General features: G+C 35.1%; 1 long non-coding RNA gene across 3 annotated transcripts; it reads left to right on the forward strand.

Annotated features, from left to right (window-relative positions):
• The first annotated feature begins 295 nt into the window (after nucleotides 1–295).
• On the forward strand, nucleotides 296–4,601 carry LOC121970026. 3 transcript variants are annotated; one of them, XR_006108819.1, is made up of 4 exons: nucleotides 296–2,832; nucleotides 2,905–3,023; nucleotides 3,807–4,024; nucleotides 4,239–4,601. It is a non-coding gene; the product is annotated as an uncharacterized LOC121970026 (long non-coding RNA). The 3 variants fall into 3 exon arrangements; XR_006108818.1 differs by having other exon boundaries at nucleotides 296–3,023; XR_006108820.1 differs by having other exon boundaries at nucleotides 296–3,023; nucleotides 4,252–4,601.
• The last annotated feature ends 376 nt before the right edge of the window (nucleotides 4,602–4,977 follow it).

The following is a 4,977-nucleotide window of genomic DNA, read 5'->3' on the forward strand; positions in this document are numbered from 1 at the left end:
TCTACAATTGTAAAATTAAATCTCATGTTTTTAATGTAATTTTATAGAAAATCCAAAGAGTCATGGATTAAGTTTGAGTTGATCAAAATTAGTTTGATTTGATGATCAAATAGAGAAGATCAAGCATAATCAATATGAATTGTTGATCTAGATCAAGAGAGATCTTGATCCTTCATTCAGATCTAGTATTTTGCCACTGATCTATATCTGAACTAACATGGATTATTAGATCCAAATAAAAAGACAACTTGATACAGATAACTCATCTCTTTATTAATTAGATCAAATGACCAGATTTTCATCATGAACCTCACAAACATTGGGAGCCTGGATTGAGAGAGAAAAATCCTTCCCTTTATTCTTCACACGGCGACACAGTGCAATCGGGCTTGGGCTTTCTTCTGTTACAGTGTGCGTCAGAAGCATTATTTCCTCTCTTCTGTGACTCTCTCCAATCCAGCAATGGACGACGACATCTTCGACGGATCTTGGGAAGGTGATGACCTATCTTGGTGTCTTCTACCAGCGAAGGGTTATACATCCAGCGCGGCGAGTTTCTTCTCGCGATCCACTCCAATCCAGCAACGGCGGGGTGAGATTTGACCTAGGGTTCTCACCAGAGTGGTTCTGCTCTGGTGGTTCCTTCCCTTCTCTCCCAAATCGGTGTCCAACTGCAGATGTGGTATCGAACGTAGAGCATCCTAGAGAGGCAAGTGGCGTCGGTGCTCTTCTTCTTCTCTACTACAAGCGGCGTCGGTGCTCTTCTTCTTCTCTACTAATTGTTGGGTCATCATCTTCTTCGGCAAGGTTTCATCTCCCATTCCCGTCCCTTCCTCAGAGGAGACCTCCTAGCGATGTGATTGCGAAAAGTAGGGGACTCCTCGAGGGAAGGAATCCGATCTCTTTTCATGCAGAAGCCAGCTCAAGCTCATCACAATTCTAGTAGAGCAATAAATACTTTCTTCTCAATTTCAGCCGACAATTTCCTCTGTTCATCTCCATTCTTCTTCTCCGGCTGGTTGCTGGTTCTTTTTCTTCACTGTTGTGCTGGAATCTTGAGTTAGTGCCCTTGATGTTATAATTGTGTATTGGTTCTTGCTATCCATCAAAGTTGTTCAATTCAGGATGGTTTATTATCAGAGGTCAGTCGCATGTGTTGCTGTCACATATGAAATATTTGATGGCTTAAATTTGGAAACACTTTTTCCTCACAATCTCTTGCGGGAAAAGGATAATATCCAACTTAGAGGTGTCAATTATATCCTTAATGGAAATGACAAGTCAATTTGAGGAATTTTTTACATAAGTATTCAATTATTTTGCACTTATTTAATATTGAATTGAGATCCAGAATAAAATGGATTTCTGAAATAGATTTGTACTTCCTTCATTGAGGTAAAGGGAAATGATCTGATTTGAAATTTCATGAGAATTGAGTTAGTAAAGTTCAGAAAAAGATATGATAGGGCAAGTTCAGGATTGATTTCTGAAAGCTGTTCGCTGGCTCTTGGTTCCAAATCCAGGTCCTTCATGTGATGGTTGAGGATAGTCGAATTAGAGTTGATCGTAGAAGAGTGGTTTGGTTAACTTAGTTTGCTTTCATATTTTATTCTATGGTTATGTTCTTATGCATTTTGGATTGTTTAGTTTCTCACGTTATTTAGTTTCACTTATGCTTGATTGTTGATCTTGTATCATAGGGTGACAATGTGGTGCATGTTGATTGGTTATGCATAATTAGGTTTTATTTATTGCTATTAAATTATTTAGTTCATTTGTGTTCATATTTTGCCTATTGATAGATGTGCTTATGTTGTAATGTGATAATGTGGTGCAAGTAATCTTTCATAGTTAGATAGGATTGTTAATTAGTTTCATTTATGTAAGTTTATTCTGTAGAAGATGGTGCTTGTAGCATAGAGTGACACTGCGCTATAGGTTCATCATTGTTGGCTAGATAGGATTTCATTTATTGTATTAGGTTTAGGGAACAACCCCCAAAACAAAACACGTTGGTTCGATTTTATCTAAAAACAAATGTCCTGCCATTAGTTCTACGAGAGAGACGATTTGGTCATCTACTATACTACCTTAGTGTAAGTCAAGGGATTTGGTTAATTAGAAATTATTAATTTGATCTAATCGAGTGATAGACGCATGCTATCAAATTTTGGTATTGTTGTTGGGGAAGTAGTGATGTTCGATTGTTTTTATACTGTACATAAGTTTTATCTTAATCTTATTTTTGCTTTTCTATTTTGTTATTTTATTTTTCTTTCATTGTAATTGTTAGAATCTCCCTTTTGCTTTTGAACATTATAGGAGGAAGGAAAGGGGTGATGGGAGTAATACTCCCAGCTACACCATGAATAAATTAAAGACCTATTTTGGTCACACTTCATCATTTATACCACCTTCTCTATTTTTCAATATTTTCATTTCAATTTTTTTTTTCAATTTTATTCTCTCTTATTTCTATTTCTTTGGTGGTTGTCAAAATTCAAAAATGTTGTTAGGGTTGCTTTATTCATCGTTTGTATGCATGTGTGCTATTTTATATATTTCCTGTGTCTTTTGATCTTGTTTATGTTAGTATATCAGGTAAAACTAAGAAATCTCTTGTATATCATTAATGGTTTCAGTGTTTCAATATGTGATTAAGATCTCAGATTTATTAAGCAATATGGAGGACAACACTGAAAAGACTCTCGGAGAGCTTTCGACACCAGATTTGTCAAATACGTCCTTCTGCATCAGATACTCTGACTTGGATGCAGACTTTGAGTTATGGCAAATCATACATTTATTATTGAAGTGCTTATGGACTTTCTGGTAAGGATCCCAATATACATCTACAAGAATTGGATATGGTGTGTTCTACATTAAAACCCCATGGCATATCAGATGAAGATGTTAGCCTTCAAGCATTTCCATTCTGACTAGCGGATTCAGCAAAAGATTGGTTGTACTGTCTCCCACCTGATTTTATTCCCAACTGGTTTAAGATGAAGAAATTATTTCTGGTGAGGTTCTTTCCTACATCTGTATTCATAGCTATACAAAGGAGTATTTATGGAGTTCAACAATTCATAAGAGAACCGTTACAAGAATATTGGGAGAGATTTAAATGACTTGTTGCTAGTTGCTCTCATTACCATATTAGCGATCAACTACAGATTATGTACTTCTATGAGGGATTGCTTCCTATGGACAGGAGTATGGTTGTTACAACCAGTGGAAGGACTTTTGTTAACAAGACATGCTCAGGCTAGAGAACTTATTGAGATTATGGTTGTAAATTAGCAGTTTGGGACTAGACCAATAATTGTCAAAAATGTTCATTCTTTTACTAATGTACTCTCGACCAGGGTCCAGTATCATCAGCCTGATCCTTAGTACTATCAAATTTATCAACAAGACAGGTATAATTCATATTTAGGATTCAGAAATGGAAACACACAACAAGGGATTTCTAAGTGACCTCAATATTATCAACCTTATTTTCAGTACTATTAACCTAAGTAGGATTTTAGGAAGTAGTCGCAATAATTTTAGCAACATCACAAAACATAGTTCTAGGAAAAGACACATTCATTAACACAGTTACAATTGCTATTAGATTAACATACTGTATCAATTCCCGAGTAGATGGATTGTAGAGTTTGTGATATTCTTAACCTTGTTTCAGCTACTATAGATGAGTCTTCTAGTTTTTTACATCGTGATATTGTAGTTGATCATTATAATATTTTTATTGATGATATTGTTATTTTAAATATTCTTGATGTTGTTGGTGTTGTTGATAGGGATGGAAGTGTAGGTACTAGTGTTGTGGAGACAAAGTCCTAAAAATCGCTTCCTTTGATTACACTACGATCTATGCCAGTTGAGTCTGTAGTTCTACTTATTGCCGATGGAAGTGTAGGGACAACCCAAGAATCACTTCCTTCGATTGTACAACTACTAGAGCTAGATCCTTTACTAGTCCAAGAGAATACCACATTCACTGTTCTAGATCCTCCAGGTACTTTTCAGTATAGTAAGGACAATATTTCTTTTGAATTTTTAGGAAATTTCATATAGGTAATTAAGTATGATTTTAGTGGATATGACATATCTCTTAATTCATGCTCTGTTAACATTGATATTGGTTTTAGTCCATCTCACATGACATGCATGGAGGAAATGCATCATTCTCTTTTTAGTGCTCATGATTTCAATAGGCATTTTATTTGCAGTCAATCATGTCAGGATGTATTCTACCAATTGAAGAAAGCCCTATTCCTATATGCAATAATGAAGCTTCTGGAGTAGATACTCCAACTAAACCGTCTTCGACCATCAGAGAAAATTTTCGAGGAGACGATGACGGAGGGAGCAGTCCTCACTTCACCTTTTACCGTCCTACTTTCAGATTGGCTTCTAGAATTGAATTGACTCCGCCTGCTAGAAATTCAAGGGAATCTATTCCATCTAACTTTTTCTTTTTCTTTCTTCTTATATATATTTCTTTACTTTGTTTACTTTTTCTTGCTAGTTCAATTCTAGTTTATCTTGTCGATTTTCATAATAAATTTTCTTTGCATTTTTTTAGCATCTTAGAAATTATGAAAGCTAGCTAAATTTGATTGTTGAGTTTGGAGATTTATTGTCATGATTGGATTCTTGGATTATATGTGGTTACAACTTGATGATGAATTCTATGTTGGTATGATAATTTTTGTATACCTAGTGAGGATTTTCTAAGCCTATTATTCTCATTTATGTGTGATGAACTTGTGGTAAATGTTACTATAGAACTTGCTTAATTTTTTCAAGACTATATTATCATTGGTTTGCATGATTTTCATGAAGACTATTTCATTTGCTTCTATTCATTCTTTGTGTTATCACATGTTGTTTGAATAATTCCCTTATCTTGGGATATTTCATTCTTTTCTCTCTTCCATTTACTTCCCTCTATTACACTTTTGGATG

The sequence above is a fragment of the Zingiber officinale genome, chromosome 4A, assembly GCF_018446385.1.
Source record: "Zingiber officinale cultivar Zhangliang chromosome 4A, Zo_v1.1, whole genome shotgun sequence".
Classification (NCBI taxonomy): Eukaryota; Viridiplantae; Streptophyta; class Magnoliopsida; order Zingiberales; family Zingiberaceae; genus Zingiber; species Zingiber officinale.